The following is an 18,860-nucleotide window of genomic DNA, read 5'->3' as shown; positions in this document are numbered from 1 at the left end:
AAGAAAAAAAGGAGAGAAAAAAGGAGAGGAAAAAGGGAGAGAAAAAAAGGAGAGAAAGAAAGGAGAGAAAAAAAGGAGAGAAGAAAAGGAGAGAAAAAAGGAGAGAGAAAAAAGGAGAGAGAAAAAGGAGAGAAAAAAATAGAGAGAAAAAGGAGAGAAAGAAAGGAAAGAAAAAAAGGAGAGAAAAAAGGAGAGGAAAAAGGGAGAGAAAAAAAGGAGAGAAAGAAAGGAGAGAAAAAAAGGAGAGAAGAAAAGGAGAGAAAAAAGGAGAGAGAAAAAAGGAGAGGAAAAAGGAGAGAAATATATATATATATATATATATATATATATATTGTATTCACTTCAATAGATGTCATTGATTGGTTGAAATTGCCGAAATGCAAGAAATTTAACAACAAATATCTTACAAACTACAGAATTTTCTCAAGAAAGCCAAGAGAAAAAGATGTTTTATGTAACACACTCTACCAGTATAGGAAGTTTAAAAGTGTTTAGTTACAAAGAAATTATTTTTTGAATCTGCCGGTCAAAGTGAAAAGATTCACATCTTTTTCTCTTGGCTTTCTTGAGAAAATTCTGTAGTTTATAAGCTATTTGTTGTTAAATTTCTTGCATTTCGGCAATTTCAACCTATCAATGGCGTCTATTGAGGTGAATACAATTTCTGCGGTTGTTTGTCAACAACAATTTCTTGGGGTCTACCTTTATTTCCTTGTCTCTACATTCTTCATAATTGTTCTTTCTTCCCCAATTTTCTCTTCTTCTCTCCCTTCCATTCTTGGTGCCACCCCTTAAATTTGGTTAGCCAAGATGTTTTTTCTTTCAATCAGCTGTCTACCTTATCATTTCACTTTTGATTCTTATTTTCCCCATACCCTAGTACCTCTGGAATGCATGCACCAAGATTTTTCCTTCTTTTTGTTTATTTTTTGTCATGGAATATCTTATATTTGCAATTTGTATTTTTACTGCTTATGTTTGCTTAACTTGTATATCTCCGAAATAAAAAGCATATTTGGATCTTTTCGGTTTGACCGACAGTTTTTAACATAATTTCTAGGTAACTAAAAACACTTTTAAACTTCGTATACTGGTAGAATGTGTTTATAAAACATATTTTTCTCTTGGCTTTCTTGAGAAAATTCTATAGTTTGTAAGATATTTGTTGTTTTTCTTCTTCAATTTCTGTAATTTCAACCAATCAATGACGTCTTTTAAGATAAAAAACATTCTGTGCCGTATGAATATGTTCCTCATTGAAGAAACAGATTGGGTTTATTTACATTTCTGAAGGAAAAAACAATACCCTTCCCCCTAACCCTAACCCTGACCAACCCTAACTAACGCCCGAACCTAAAACAGATTGAAATGCAATAGATTGATACTAGGGTCATAATTATGGGTGACAATTTCATATGACACTGCTAGGAAAAAACTGCCATTCAAACCAAAAAGATCCTCATATTTTAACGTACAAAATATAGGTACTATTTAAGAAGAGTGGTCCCGGTACACGCATCCGCGCTATCTAGTCATGACTAGTCAATCCTAAAACGACTACCTAGCAAAGTAAATGAAACACAAAATAAATAAGTTTTTAGGTGCAGGAGTGGCTGTCTGGTAAGTAGCTTGCTTACCAACCACATGGTTCCGAGTTCAGTCCCACTGCGCGGAATCTTGGGCAAGTGTCTTCTACTATAGCCTCGGGCCAACCAAAGCCTTGTGAGTGGATTTGGTAGACGGAAGCTGAAAGAAGCTCATCATATATGTATATATATATATATATATATATATAATATATATATATATATATATATATATACATGTGTGTGTTTGTCCCCCTAGCATTGCTTGACGACTGATGCTGGTGTGTTTACGTCCCCGTCACTTAGCGGTTCGGCAAAAAGCGACCGATAGAATAAGTACTGGGCTTACAAAGAATAAGTCCCGGGGTCGATTTGCTCGACTAAAGGCGGTGCTCCAGCATGGCCGCAGTCAAATGACTGAGACAAGCAAAAGAAAAAAAAATACAAAAATACAAAGTAAATAAAACACAAAAAGACAAAGTAAGGATCGACTAGTTATGACTATCTAGTGCGGATGCAAAAGCATGCGAGTGGACGCACCGGGACCACTCTTCTTAAATAGTGCCCAAAATACACTTCACATTGTTACTCGTTTAACATAAAGAAAAAAAAAATATAGAAATATGCATCACGCTACTTCAAACTGTTTTCGAACTTTAAGGTTTTTAAATGAAATATTATTCAAATTTGGTATTTGATAACGATTTATCTGATACCGAGCAAGCTTTAAAATAATAATCAAAAACAATTAAGTTCTGCATTCGTTTATTGTTTTAACTCAATATTAATCATCATCATCATCATCGTTTAACGTCCGTTTTCCATGCTAGCATGGGTTGGATGGTTTGACCGGGGTCTTGGAAGCCAGGAGGCTGCACCAGGCTCCAGTCTGATATGGGAGTGTTTCTACAGCTGGATGCCCTTCCTAACGCCAACAACTCCGTGAGTGTAGTAGGTGCTTTTTACATGCCACCAGCACGGAAGCCAGTCAAGCTGGTGCTGGCATCGTCCATGTACTGATGGTGCTTTTTATGTGCCAGTGGAGGCTGGTAACAGCCATGATCGGTTGGTGGTTTTTATGTGTCACCGATGCGGAAGTCAGTCAAGGCGGCTCTGGCATCGGCCACATACAGATGGTGCTTTTTATGTGCCTCTAGTACAGGCACCAGGGTAGACTGGCAACGGCCACGATTGGTTGGTGCTTTTTATGTGCAACCAGCACGGAAGCCAGTCAAGGCGGCGCTGGCATCTGCTATGTACGGATGGTGCATTTTACATGCCACCGGCACAGGTATTGCAACTACAATTCCCATTTGATTTTTGATACTGATCTACTTGACTCAATAGGTCTCCTCAAGCACAGCAGGTCACCCTACGATCCAAGGTAAGCACAGCAGGCCGTCCTGCTATCCAAGGCACTTTTGAAGGGCTGGGGTTTCTATGTGAAGCTGGTGCAGAAAACAACCATGAACTCACATTATTTGTCGGGTCTTCGCAGTCACAGCATATCTCCAGAGGTCTCGGTCTTCTGTTATGGCCTCTGTGAGAATCCGGAAATTTTTCGTCACACACCTGAGACCTCTTCAGTGACTGTTGCCTTCTTACTCCATTTCTTTGCTTTCAAATTTGAAATTGTTGATCTCTTTGCAGTTTTAGACGATTTTTCTTTATTTTCAGCTGTGTGTACTATGTTGAATCCACAAGAAGCAAAAGTGAGGAAAATTCCTGATTTCTTCATTACTTCATCATATCAAAAGAATTCAGGAGCATTGGATTGTGGAGGTGCAACTCAATGAACAAATTATTGATAAAGCTCCTCCAGTAAATCGCAATGTGCCACCGAAATATTGCAAGTGTGTTTTTCTTTTCAGCTCCTTCAGTTTTGTTCCATTTGATTTCAAATTTAGTATACCAAAAGATGTAGCAGAATTTTGAAAAGACTCTGTTAAACCAATGACAATGATGATGATATATAAAAAATATGGATATAAATTATGCCAATGCAGTCAGTGAAAGTTTTCTAACAGGGCTGCTGAACAGAATTATTTATAATTATATATTTTTCATGGTGTAGGAGTGGCTGTGTGGTAAGTAGCTTGTTTACCGACCACATGGTTCCGGGTTCAGTACCACTGCATGGCACCTTGGGCAAGTGTCTTCTACTATAGACTCGGACCAGCCAAAGCCTTGTGAGTGGATTTGGTAAACAGAAACTGAAAGAAGCCTGTCGTATATATATATATATATATGTATATATATATATATATACATATATATATATGTATGTGTATGTGTTTGTGTGTCTGTGTTTGTCCCCCTAGCATTGCTTGAAAACCGTTACTTAGCGGTTCGGCAAAGGAGACCGATAGAATAAGTCCTTTGCTTACAAAAGAATAAGACCCGGGGTCGAGTTGCTCAATTAAAGGCGGTGCTCCAGCATGGCCGCAGTCAAATGACTGAAACAAGTAAAAGAGAGTAAAGTGATACCTATTTCAAGTGGTACACTCTAAATTAAAACTAGGCGGTGCCCCAGCATGAGCTGAAACTAGATGAAATGAAAAATGAATACACAGAAAGATAATATAACGATTTTTACTGAGGAAAATTTTTGGAAATAAATCTTTGTGGAATGGTTCCAAAAGTAAAAAGGTTATGAGTGGTTATATGGGGTACTTAAACAAGAATTCCACCAAAAATCAAATTTTCAAACTAATTTTTATTAATAGCATAAATATTTTTATGGGGATAAAAATATTCAAAAACAATACATGTTAGAACCAACGGTTAAACTAAAGCGTTTGACCCGGTCATAAAAAAAAAAATAGTGTAGTCCCAGCATGGCCACAATCTAATGACAGAAACAAGTAAAAGATAAAAGAACACACACACACACATGCATTATTACTGAAAGGCACAAATACATAAAAATAGAACAGGCACACACACACACACACACACACACACTCACTCACACACAGAGACAAGATCTTGACTGTTCTGTTCTTATATATTTATGCTGTGGAATATAAACATACCAAAATTCGGGCAGCAATGTTCCATTTGAAACTTGATAATCAGGGAAATGGAGCCTTTAGTTTAACCAAAAAGTCTTGGGTACTACTAGCGAACAGCGGTCTCGTTGCGCACATCTGCACTAGCTAGTCGTAAGTAGTCGATCCTACGACTTCCGCTTGGTTTGTATCTCAAGGCTGAATACATATGAAAGAAAATTAAATAATATTTTTTGAACAAAGTAAATAAAACGCAAAGTAAATAATTTTGTAAACTAAGTAAATAAATTATCTTTATAAACCAACTAAGGTTAGGGTTAGGGTTAAAAAGTTGTTGTAGGATTGACTACTGACCACTAGCTGACGTGGATGCATGCATGCGCACCGGGAACCTTCTAGAAGACGAGAAGTTCATAGAAGCTGCCACGTTTTAATTTTTGGTGCCAATACTTGTTCTCAGGTAAGTCTTTTTAAATTCCACGTTGGGCAGGGCCATCGAGGCCCTAAGCACTTAAAAGAATTTGGTGTCTCCTTAAAAGATTATGTAATTCAAAATATAAACAATTACAAATGATAAAATAAAACTTTCTCCTACTTTTTTGAATTGCAAAATCATTGATCGGATCGTCATAAGGAATCGTAGATAAGGCATCTGCATCAATACTTAGTTGCGACAGAGGAATCACAAATATTATTTAGCTAGCTTCCCAACCACATGATTTCATTCTCAGAACTACTTTGGGGAAGAGTCTTCAACTATAGCCTCGGGCCAACCGTTGCATCTATGTAATTAATGAAAAATATTTTTAATTAAATGATATGGATGTAGCATGTTAAAAGTCTGTAATATAATTTAGACCTAACAATGGACAGTCCCCACCGATGTTGTTTCTCTATAAAAGCTTTTTAAAAAATAATGTTTAAAAAACCCGTAACTAAAGATGTGTACCCCACCGACTATGTTGCCTCATAACTTCCAGAAAAATGGATACTTTTTTTTAAAAAATTCAATACATTTTCAGTAAAATATTCAAAAATATAGTTTTTTAATTTTATATTTCAGCTTCTGTAGAGAAACTAAGTTGCTTTTCTGGCTTTTATTTCCCACATGGTTCAAACATGTATTGTTTTTGAATATTTTTATCCCCATAAAAACATTTATGCTATTAAAAAAGATTAGTTTGAAAATTTGATTTTTGGCGGGATTCTCGTTTAAGTACCCCATATAACTACTAATAACCTTTTTTAACATTTTGGAATTAAAAAAAAATTCAGTACATTTTTCAGTAAAATGTTCAAAAATATAGTTTTTTAATTTTGTATTTCAGCATACGTAGAGAAACTAAGTTCCTTTTCTTGCTTGTATTTCCCACATGGTTCTAACGTGTATTGTTTTTGAATATTTTTATCCCCATAAAAACATTTAGTTTTAAAATTTGATTTTTGGCGGAATTCTCGTTTAAGTACCCCATATAACCACTCATAACCTTTTTACTTTTGGAATTTAAAAAAAATTCAGTACATTTTAAGTAAAATTTTTTAAAATAGTTTCTTTTATTTTTATCTTTCAGAAACTAAGTCCTTTTCATTGTTTGGATTTCCCAGTTGGTATTTGAAACTTCCTATTGCATCAAGCCACAACTACAAGGTATGTCCAAATTGAAGAGACTCTGTTGTTAATACTGGTTTGTATAGTAATAAAAACACAAGATATATATTAAAGATTATTTTGTAAAATTAAGGTGAACATCAGTAATATATCGATATGCTATTTTCTGACAGTGATTCTTTTAAATTAATAATTAAGAAAATATTTCATTTTATGATCCAGAAAGTGAAACACCATGCTGTCTTTTCAATAATCATATTAATTTATGTGTGTTGCTAAAATTTTCTGAAATTATAAGAGCTGTTTAAACTAGGATTCTACCTGGAAGGACACAATTATACAAATACTTTTAATTTGGTATTTGTTTTCATTCAGCAAGAAGAATGAAAGAGACAAAAAATGCAGTTTCTTTAGTGTTGTATAGTAACTGATAAAACTCAAAAGAAAAGGGGGGGAGGGAGCAGAAACAGTGCAAAGTTTAAATCTGTCTCGCTTCAAATTTTACATTAACCCTTTTGATACCAACCTGGCCAAAACCTGCTCTGGCTCTGTAGTACAAACATCTTGTTTTCTTAAAGTTTTGAATTAAAATCTTCTTCCAAACCTTTGTCACAATTTATGATACAAACACTAGCTAAATGGTAACTAAGTTATTTTTCTAAATACTTTGTTATATTTAAAATAAATTGAAAAACAAACACAGGGCATCTCAACAGTAATATGGTAACGAAAAGGGTTCAAGACAATTGGTCAAATGTGTCTTCAATTTGCACAAAATTTGGCTGCTATTTCTAACAAGTGAAACAAAATCTGCAAATTTACCCTTTTGATACTAACCCAGATAAAACCGGCTCTGGCTCCGAGTACAAATGTCTTGTTTTCAAAAGTTTTGAATTAAAATCTTCCACCAAACCTTAGTCACAATTTATGTTCCTAACACTAGCTTAATGATAACCAAGTTATTTTACTAAATTCTTTATTATATTTAACCCTTTTGATACCAACCTGGCTGAAACCGGCTCTGGCTTTGTAGTACAAATGTCTTGTTTCCATAAGTTTTGAATTAAAATCTTCCACCAAACCTTAGTCACAATTTATGTTCCTAACACTAGCTTAATGATAACCAAGTTATTTTACTAAATTCTTTGTTATATTCAAAATTAATTGAAAGGAACACAGAGCATCTCAAAATAAATACAGTAATGAAAGGGTTAAGGAGTGGAACATACAATCTGTTGTAATTCAGACCACCTCAACGTCCCAGCAGACAAAATAGAAAAGGAGTTGCCCAGGAGGATGGCAACGGAGATGCGCTGGAACAGTCACTCTGACCCACAGGGCTTGCACATGCGGGTAGCCATTTCTGCCCGATAGCTGTGAGCAGGGATGTGATCCAGGGCCCTAGGTTGCCAGAGGTCTCCAATGTGCACACTCAACCAAAAACCCACCATTCCACAAAGATTTCTTTCCAAAACTTTTCCTAAATAAAAATCGTTATATTATCTTTCTGTGTATTTGTTTTTCGTTTCATCTAGTTTCAGCTCACGAGCTGTGGCCATGCTGGGGCACCGCCTTGTTTTAATTTAGAGTGTACCACTTGAAATAGGTATCACTATGAATTTTTGAAAATTTACTTTTTCTTTTTTTTTTTCTTGGTGAAATGAAAGGATGTGTGATTTTCAAATGAAATGATGTGTGATATAAGGAAGATTTAGCTGTTGTGTCTTGCACATCCCACAAACACTGTATACCTTTCACAGAATAACATATAGACGTAGATTAAAGAACAAACAAAATGTGAAAACCAATTCATTATTTTAAGCATTAAAAACATAAATTCAAGACATTATCAATATCTGTAACTTACTGCAAACTCATTAGGAGAGAGAGAGAGAGAGAGAGAGAGAGAGAAAGAGAGAGAGAGAGAGAGAGAGAGAGAGAGAGAGAGAGAGAGAGAGAGAGAGAGAGAAACAACCCAAAATAAATATGTAAATACTGACACATATTCTGACTATTCAAAATTGGATGAAAAAAATTACACCTGACTTTAATACTTTACAAAATCATATTCATTGCACAACATGGTCTTTATTGGCAGAATTTTACCAATATTTCCCAAAGAAAAACAAAATTTATATGTACGACAATATCTGCCCAGTTTGCCCAATGTTCCTCCAAATATTAAAAATGACATTCTCCACACAACAATTTCATGCTAAGTTTCGGCTAAGGAAGACTTATTAAACTCAATACAGGGCAAGTTTTATGTAGAAATATATGTTTACTTAATAGTTAGTTTGTCCATTTCTTGGTATTCTGGCACCAACATCAGATTTGAGGCTTGGATGTGTGTTGCGTCTGACCTCTCACCACATCTGGATACATCAGTTAAAGAAGTAGGGTGAGCTGGCAGAAACATTAGCACGCTGGGCGAAATGCATAGCCGTATTTCGTCTGCTGCTACGTTCTGAGTTCAAATTCCGCTGAGGTCGACTTTGCCTTTCATCCTTTCCAGGTCGATAAATTAAGTACCAGTTACTTACGCACTGGGGTCGATGTTATCAACTTAATCCGTTTGTCCCCTCTGTGTTTAGCCCCTTGTGGGCAATAAAGAAATATATAGTATTTGAAATAGTTAAGAATAAGATCTCCACTGCCAGAGTCTCGACCATAAATCTATTAAAGAGTGACTGATGATATTGTGACTGTTTGTTTTTCTCAGCCTGACCAGCAGCGGACCCTGGGTTATAAGCTTTGTTATTTTGCAGCTTTTGAAACTTATTTTTTCAGATCATGGGTATTTCGAACTTATTAAAGGTGCTCCTCCATTTCTCTATAACATATTTCCGTAAGTTTTATTTTTTATTTTATTTCATTTTTTCCATAACTTATTTTTGTTAAGGCAAACTTACTCAAGTGCACAGAGGTCTGGAATTGGTCTCTCACATAAGGAGGATTTTCTTTGTTTGGACAGGGATTTTTCCAATTTTGTTTTTAGCAGAGCTTTAAAAATGATGCATTTTATGGAAGAAAATTTTGGAACATTTTTGATTTTCCACCACAATCCAACTTATAAATTATCTACCTCATTAACAAATTATATACAGAACCTCAGGTCCCGAAACATTCCCTATATTCTACCATGGTTAATTAACAGTGAGCTCTCACACCCACCCACCCCATACAACACTAATCTTGGCACTGTGTATGAGAATCATCCACTATCTTTCAAAACCACAACTCCTATTTATTTAATAAATTTTCAGATGTAATCCTCTCATGTAAACACAGAACCTATTCCTTGTTTGCCTATTATGTTAAATCTATGTAATCTATTTACTCATACATGTCTACATACCTCGGTACTTTGATGTGCAACTGACCCATCTTCATTTTTAAGATTTCCCCTTTGCTACACAACTAGCATCTGTAACTGGACCTTTTCTCTCCTTTTAATACTCGCCTCTCCCATCTTCCACCTTTCCAATATCCCTTAGTTCTATAGTGCCACCATCCCTAACTATTAACATCTATTGTCATACCCAACAATGACTACCCTTGAAAATACTTTTCCTCTCACACCTCCCACTCATCTCCCAATTTTCCACTTCCACTTCTTTCAATACCCTGATCACCCCACCTCCATCTTCCTAATCTGGCTATCTCTTCTTACCCCCTCCTTGTGTCAACATACCCACATTGAGCTACTTACTTCCTCCCTCCTGGTTTTTGAATTAATCATTCATTATCTTGTAGTTTTGACATTTTGATGATGTGATTGTTTATTTTTAGACTGACATTGAAGGGTAGGTGTGAGAGGGTGGATGTGGCTAGTTCAAACATAAAACAGATATGGCTGTATTAATCCTTCAGCAATCAGGTTACTGTGAAATATAATGTTCTTTTATTCATATTATTTTGAATTATATCATCTTAAAATCAAAAATTTTTGTTTCCATTTTTTACAGAATCGACAAATACAAATGATGATAATATCACCCAAAGTCGTAAGTGGATTAACAAACCTTTTCTCTCTTTTTAAACTAGACATTACCTTTTTATTTCTGTCTTCTATTTCTTTCTCTTAACTCATAACTTTTATCCAATCTTTTGATTTTTGATTTCTTTTAATTTTTAATTTAAACTTTGAGAAAGGCTAAAGAGCCAAAAATGCACATCAGGGAATGTACTGCAACAGTGGTTTTCGACCAGGGTCATGATGGTTTTTGGGGGTCCATATAGGACTGACACCTTCAAGTTTGCTATGGATCCAACAAGCCACAGCATTGTGGTGAACTGCATTCCATGCATTGGCAAGGCTTCTATTGTTTCATGGCCTTCCTAACACCCAACACTTTACCTCATGCAGCGGCTGCTTTTCTTCATTGCACCACCACTCATTTGGTTACCATGTAGCTGCTATCATGACAGTCATTCTGAATAGGATTGTAGTTATGATGTTTATCATCATCAGTTGTGGCACCTGTGCCAGTGGCACGTAAGAAGCACCATCTGTACGTTGCCGATGACAGCATCGCCTTGACTGGCTTCCATGTCGGTGGCATGAACAAACCACCAACCGATCATGGCCGTTGCCAGCTTCCCCTGGCCTTCCTAACACCCAACACTTTACCTCATGCAGCGGCTGCTTTTCTTCATTGCACCATCACTTATTTGGTTACCATGTAGCTGCGATTATGACAGTCTTTCTGAATAGGATTGTTGTTATGATGTTTATCATAATCAGTAATGGCACCTGTGCCGGTGGCACGTAAAAAGAACCATCCGTACGTTGCCGATGACAGCATCGCCTTGACTGGCTTCCATGTCGGTGGCATGAACAAACCACCAACCGATCGTGGCCGTTGCCAGCTTCCCCTGGAACATAAAAAGTACCCACTATAGTCACGTGTGTTTCGCGTTTAGGAAAGGCATCCAGCTGTAGAAACACTGCCAGATCAGACTGGAGCCTGGTGCAGCCTCCTGGCTTCCCAGATCCCGGTCGATCCGTCCAACCAATGCAAGCATGGAAAACGGATGTTAAACGATGATGATGATGTTTCATGCAGAATTCATTCCTCCGTTTTAATGCCAACCATTTTACAGATTACTTGGAGGCTTTTTTACATGGCACCAACACTAGTAGGTCGCCAATAACTATAAAGACAAAGGAAGAGGAAGGAAAAAGCCCCAACCGAAAAGCATAGCAGTGAGTGTGGTGGCTTTATACCAGGTGCTGAGAGGTTAAAATAAGTGGGGTGTTTGTAAGTGGAAAGTGACATGGTTTAATCAGGCGTACACCCATGTCTGATGAAATCATGTCCCAATAAACATAAATCTCATTAAATTAAAACTCGTTAGTCTAACTGTAATAAGATGTCTAATTTCTTTTGATGGTCTCTATTGCACATTTTCCCTTTTAATTTCCAAGAGCAAAAACATTAACCCTTTAGCATTCAGATTATTCAGTGAAATTTAATCCTTATTTATTCACATTCGTTTGAATTAAGCATGGATTATTTCGTAGCTTTGAGATTTCATTGATGTGATGATGAATTTTTGGAATAACATTGTAGGGTAGGTGTGGGAGGTTGGATGTGGCTAGTTCAAACATAAACAGATATGGCTGGTTTAATCCTTTAGCGATCAGATTACTGTGAAATATGATGTTCTTTTATTCACGTTTTTTTGAATAATATCATCTTAAAATCAAAAATATTTGTTTCTATTTTTACAGATTTGGAAGATGAAAATGATGAAATTATCACCGAAAGTGGTAAGTGGATTAACAAACCCTTTCTCTCCTAGACATTAACTTTTCAGTTCTGTCTTCTATTTCTTTCCCTTAACTCATAAGTTTTAGCCAATCTTTTGATTTTTGATTTCTTTAAATTTTTAATTTAACATTTGAGAAAGGCTAAAGAGCCAAAAAGGCGCATCAGGGAATGTACTGCAACAGTGGTTTTCGACCAGCGTCATGAGGGTTTGTGGGGGTCTATATAGGATTGACACGTTCAATTTTGCTATGGATCCAACAAGCCACAGCATTGTGATGAACTCCATTCCATGCATCGGCAAGGCTTCTATTGCTTCATGGCCTTCCTAACACCCACCACTTTACCACATGTAGTGGCTGCTTTTCTTCATTGCACCATCACTTATTTGGTTACCATGTAGCTGCGATTATGACAGTCGTTCGGAATAGGATTGTTGTTATGATGTTTATCATCATCAGTTATGGCACCTGTGCCGGTGGCGCGTAAAAAGAACCATCCGTACGTGGCCGATGCCAGTGCCACCTTGACTGGCTTCCATGTCGGTGGCACGTAAAAACCACTTACCGAGCGTGGCCGTTGCCAGCCTCGCCTTGCATATAAAAAGCATCCACTATACTCACGGAGTGGTTGGCATTTACGAAGGGCATCCAGCTGTAGAAACACTGCGAGATCAGACTGGAGCCTGGTGCAGCCTCCTGGCTTCCCAGACCCCGGTCGATCCGTCCAACCCATGCTAGCATGGAAAACGGATGTTAAACGATGATGATGATGTTTCATGAAGAATTAATTCCTACTTTTTAATACCATACATTTTACAGACTACTCGGAGGCTTTTTTACATGGCATGAACCCTAGTAGGTCGCCAAGTAACTATAAATACAAAGGAAGCGGAAGGAGTAAGCCCCGACCGATGAGCACAGCAGTGAGGGTGAGGGCTTTATACCAGGTGCTGAGAGGTTAAAATTAGTGGGGTGGGTGTAAGTGGAAAGTGACATGGTTTAATCAGGTGTAGCAATATCGTCTCTCATTTGAGAAGAGTATTAAGAATAACCTTGGTCGAGATTACAAACATCTTCGGCTAGTTCAACATTGTTGTAAACACTAATTCGATTGGCTGACACGTTGGTCTCTACTACGTTCGCACCGCTGGTTATCACTTGGCGCGATTTGCCTCCATTTATTTTCGCGCCATAGTTCCAAGCAGCCAATCACAGCTTTCCATTTCTGAAGTTCATTGGGAGCCATGTAAACCTTATAAAATAAGGTTTCGCAGACAAATATCCGTCTTAGGTTTCAAGTCCTTCTCAGGGCGAACCTCTGACCACAGAGAGCATACTCGACCATGTTCCAGTTTCGAAAGGCAGGCAACCACCATTAATACAAGATGTTACAGATTCCTCTCATACTGTTAGTGTGATAATATCACCACGAAAGAACGGTTACAGGATATCTATAACTAGAGAAAAATAACCAAGCAGAATATATGATGAAGACGCAGCGAAAACCAAACCCAGTATAAAAAAAGGATCATGTACAGTCGTATCGTATGAGACACAGTCGCACGCGATCCCATTCTTAATAATTTATTTACTGACTATATAATACATGCAGCGGCAAAACACATAAGTGTGGAATGACAACAAGATTTCTTTTTGAGATATATAAATTATTTATTTTACATATTTTACAATCATGCTTGATGTTGGAAGTTTGTAAGTGTTAGCATGTTTTTGTGTCTGTGTGTTCATGAGGCGTAAAAAGGTACTGACCAGTGAAATGACGATGGAATTTGGTTCACAGTTTATGTTGTTGGTATCAGCCTGGCAACAGGTAATAACAGATGGCTTAAGGTAGTTCTTAGAAGAAACTAGAACCCAAGAACAGATAATTGATTTACCGTTTATAAGGTACAGCGTAAGAGTTCCATATCAAGATGTTGCGTCTCATAGTTGAGATTAATTGAATCACTCGTTGTGTTTATCTTTCTCTTGATATGAACATACTTCCAGATATGTTAACTGTAGCCGTTTTATCCGTGGCGAGAATTTTACCTAACCGCTATAGCTGAATCTGTAGTTGTCTTGTGTACAAATTAAATCTGCGATGTTTGTCGATGTCTGTCGCTTAGTTATTTTTCTCTAGTTATAGATATCCTGTAACCGTTCTTTCGTGGTGATATTTTCACCCTAACAGTATGAGAGGTATCTGTAACATCTTGTATTAATGGTGGTCGCCTGTCTTTCGAACTGGAACTTGGTCGAGTATGCTCTGTGTGGTCAGAGGTTCGCCCTGAGAAGGACTTGAAACCTAAGACGGATATTTGTCTGCGAAACCTTATTTTATAAGGTTTACATGGCTCCCAATGAATTTCAGAAATGGAAAGCTGTGATTGGCTGCTTGGAACTATGGTGCGAAAATAAACAGAGGCAAATCGTGCCAAGTGATAACCAGCTGTGTGAACGTAGTAGAGACCAACGTGTCAGCCAATCGAATTAGTGTTTACAACAATGTTGAACTAGCCGAAGATGTCTGTAATCTCGACCGAGGTTATTCTTAATACTCTTCTCAAACAGTGAAGATAGCAATGAGAGACGATATTGCTACACAGGCGTACACCCATGTCTGATGAAATCATGTCCCAATAAACATAAATCTCATTAAATTAAAACTTGTTAGTCTAAGTGTAATAAGATGTCTAATTTCTTTTGATGGTCTCTATTGCACATTTTCCCTTTTAATTCCAACGGCAAAAATATTAACCCTTTAGCATTCAGATAATTCAGTGAAATTTAATCCTTATTTATTCACATTGGTTTGAATTAATCATGGATTATTTCGTAGCTTTGAGATTTCATTGATGTGATGATGAATTTTTGGAATAACATTGTAGGGTAGGTGTGACAGGTGGATGTGGCTAGTTCAAACATAAACAGATATGGCTGGTTTAATCCTTTAGCAATCAGATTACTGTGAAATATAATGTTCTTTTATTCACGTTTTTTTGAATAATATCATCTTAAAATCAAAAAAATTTGTTTCTATTTTTACAGATTTGGAAGATGAAAATGATGAAAATATCACCGATAGTGGTAAGTGGATTAACAAACCTTTTCTCTCCTAGACATTACCTTTTCAGTTCTGTCTTCCATTTCTTTCCCTTAACTCATAACTTTCGGCCAATCTTTTGATTTTCGATCTCTTTAAATTTTTAATTTAACCTTTGAGAAAGGCTAAAGAGCCAAAAATGCACATCAGGGAATGTACTGCAGCAGTGGTTTTCGACCGGGGTCATGATGGTTTTTGGGTGTCCATATAGGACTGACACCTTCAAGTTTGCTATGGATCCAACAAGCCACAGCATTGTGGTGAACTGCATTCCATGTATTGGAAAGGCTTCTATTGTTTCATGGCCTTCCTAACACCCATCACTTTACCTCATGCAGTGGCTTCTTTTCTTCATTGCACCACCACTTATTTGGTTACCATGTAGCTGCGATTATGACAGTCTTTCTGAATAGGATTGTGGTTATGATGTTTGTCATAATCACTTATCGCACCTGTGCCGGTTGCACGTAAAAAGCACCATCCGTACGTTGCTGATGCCAGCGCCGCCTTGACTGGCTTCCATGTCGGTGGCATGAAAAAACCACCAACCAATCGTGGCCGTTGCCAGCCTCCTCTGGCACATAAAAAGTACCCACTACAGTCACGTGTGTTTCACGTTTAGGAAAGGCACTCAGCTGTAGAAACACTGCCAGATCAGACTGGAGCCTGGTGCAGCCTCCTGGCTTCCCAGATCCCGGTCGATCCGTCCAACCAATGGAAGCATAGAAAACGGATGTTAAACGATGATGATGATGTTTCATGCAGAATTCATTCCTCCTTTTTAATGCCAACCATTTTACAGAGTACTTGGAGGCTTTTTTACATGGCACCAATACTACGAGGTCGCCAATAACTATAAAGACAAATGAAGCGGAAGGAAAAAGTCCCGACCGAAGAGCATAGCAGTGAGGTTGGTGGCTTTATACCAGGTGCTGAGAGGTTAAAATAAGTGGGGTGGGTGTAAGTGGAAAGTGACAATATTTAATCAGGCGTACACACATGTCTCATGAAATCATGTCCCAATAAACATAAATCTCATTAAATTAAAACTCGTTAGTCTAAGTGTAATAAGATGTCTAATTTCTTTTGATGGTCTCTATTGCACATTTTCCCTTTTAATTTCCAAGGGCAAAAATACTGACCCTTTAGCATTCAGATAATTCAGTGAAATGTAATCCTTATTTATTCACATTCGTTTGAATTAAGCATGGATTATCTCGTAGCTTTGAGATTTCAAAGATGTGATGATGAATTTTTGGAATAACATTGTAGGGTAGGTGTGAGAGGGTGGATGTGGCTAGTTCAAACATAAAACAGATACGGCTGTATTAATCCTTCAGCAATCAGGTTACTGTGAAATATAATGTACTTTTATTCATATTATTTTGAATTATATCATCTGAAAATCAAAAATTTTTGTTTCCATTTTTTACAGAATCGACAAATACAAATGATGATAATATCACCGAAAGTGGTAAGTGGATTAACAAACCTTTTCTCTCTTTTTAAACTAGACATTACCTTTTTATTTCTGTCTTTTATTTCTTTCCCTTAACTCATAACTTTTATCCAATCTTTTGATTTTTGATTTCTTTTAATTTTTAATTTAACCTTTGAGAAAGGCTAAAGAGCCAAAAATGCACATCAGGGAATACATGGCAAACAGTGGTTTTCGACCAGGGTCATGATGGTTTGTGGGGGTCCATATAGGACTGACACCTTCAATTTTGCTATGGATCCAACACACCAGAGCATTGTGGTGAACTCCATTCCATGCATTGGCAAGGCTTCTATTGCTTCATGGCCTTCCAAACACCCACCGCTTTACCACCCTTTAGGAAGGGCATCAAGCTGTAGAGACACTGCGAGATCAGAATGGACCCTGGTGCAGCCTCCTGGTTTCCCAGACCCCGGTTGATCCGTCCAACCCATGCTAGCATAGAAAACGGATATTAAACGATGATGATGACGTTTCATGCAGAATTCATTCCTACATTTTAATGCCAACCATTTTACAGAGTACTTGGAGGCATTTTTACTTGCCACCAACACTAGTAGGTCGCCAAGTAACTATAAAGAAAAAGGAAGCGGAAGAAAAAAGCCCCGACCGAAGAGCATAGCAGTGAGGGTGGTGGCTTTATACCAGGTGCTGAGAGGTTAAAATAAGTGGGGTGGGTGTAAGTGGAAAGTGACATGGTTTAATCAGGCGTACACCCATGTCTGATGAAATCATGTCCCAATAAACATACATCTCATTAAATTAAAACTCGTTTGTCTATGTGTATTAAGATGTCTAATTTCTTTTGATGGTCTCTATTGCACATTTTCCCTTTTAATTTCCAAGGGCAAAAATATTAACCCTTTAGCATTCAGATAATTCAGTGAAATGTAATCCTTATTTATTCACATTGGTTTGAATTAATCATGGATTATCTCGTAGCTTTGAGCTTTCAATGATGTGATGATGAATCTTTGGAATAACATTGTAGGGTAGGTGTGAGAGGGTGGATGTGGCTAGTTCAAACGTAAAACAGATATGGCTGGTTTAATCCTTCAGCAATCAGATTACTGTGAAATATAATGTTCTTTTATTCATATTATTTTGAATCATATCATCTTAAAATCAAAAATTTTTGTTTCCATTTTTTACAGAATCGACAAATACAAATGGTGATAATATATAACTTTTAGCCAATCTTTTGATTTTTGATTTCTTTTAATTTTTAATTTAACCTTTGAGAAAGGCTAAAGAGCCAAAAATGCACATCAGGGAATACATGGCAAACAGTGGTTTTAGACCAGGGTCATGATGGTTTGTGGGGGTCCATATAGGACTGACACATTCAATTTTGCTATGGATCCAACACACCAGAGCATTGTGGTGAACTCCATTCCATGCATTGGCAAGGCTTCTATTGCTTCATGGCCTTCCAAACACCCACCACTTTATCACATGTAGTGGCTGCTTTTCTTCATTGCACCACCACTCATTTGGTTACCATGTAGCTGCGATTATGACAGTCTTTCTGAATAGGATTGTTGTTATGATGTTTATCATCATCACTTATGGCACCTGTGCAGGTGGGGCGTAAAAAGACCCACCCGTACGTAGACGATGTAAGCGCCGCCTTGACTGGCTACCATGTCGGTGGCATGAACAAACCACCAACCGATCGTGGCCGTTGCCAGCCTCCCCTGCAACATAAAAAGTACCCACTACAGTCACGTGTGTTTCGCGTTTAGGAGGGGCATCCAGCTGTAGAAACACTGCCAGATCAGACTGGAGCCTGGTGCAGCCTCTTGGCTTCCCAGATCCCGGTCGATCCGTCCAACCAATGCAAGCATGGAAAACGGATGTTAAACGATGATGATGATGTTTCATGCAGAATTCATTCCTCCGTTTTAATGCCAACCATTTTACAGATTACTTGGAGGCTTTTTTACATGGCACCAATATTAGGAGGTCGCCAATAACTATAAAGACAAAGGAAGAGGAAGGAAAAAGCCCAAACCGAAGAGCATAGCAGTGAGGGTGGTGGCTTTATACCAGGTGCTGAGAGGTTAAAATAAGTGGGGTGGGTGTAAGTGGAAAGTGACATGGTTTAATCAGGCGTACACCCATGTCTGATGAAATCATGTCCCAATAAACATAAATCTCATTAAATAAAAACTCGTTAGTCTAAGTGTAATAAGATGTCTAATTTCTTTTGATGGTCTCTATTGCACATTTTCCCTTTTAATTTCCAAGAGCAAAAACATTAACCCTTTAGCA

The 18,860-nt window shown here is 37.5% G+C and overlaps 1 protein-coding gene and 1 long non-coding RNA gene across 2 annotated transcripts in view; both read left to right on the top strand.

Annotated features, from left to right (window-relative positions):
- LOC115225442 overlaps positions 1–18,860 on the top strand; it is a 119,938-nt gene that overhangs the window by 85,190 nt on the left and 15,888 nt on the right. The window lies entirely within an intron of this gene.
- LOC115225076 lies at positions 4,909–9,042 on the top strand. Its single transcript, XR_003882915.2, has 3 exons — positions 4,909–5,057; positions 6,169–6,245; positions 8,997–9,042. It is a non-coding gene; the product is annotated as an uncharacterized LOC115225076 (long non-coding RNA).

Source organism: Octopus sinensis, linkage group LG27, assembly GCF_006345805.1.
Source record: "Octopus sinensis linkage group LG27, ASM634580v1, whole genome shotgun sequence".
NCBI classification, from domain to species: Eukaryota; Metazoa; Mollusca; class Cephalopoda; order Octopoda; family Octopodidae; genus Octopus; species Octopus sinensis.
Note: the sequence above shows the minus strand (reverse complement) of the source record. Positions and strands in the feature narration are given on the sequence as shown.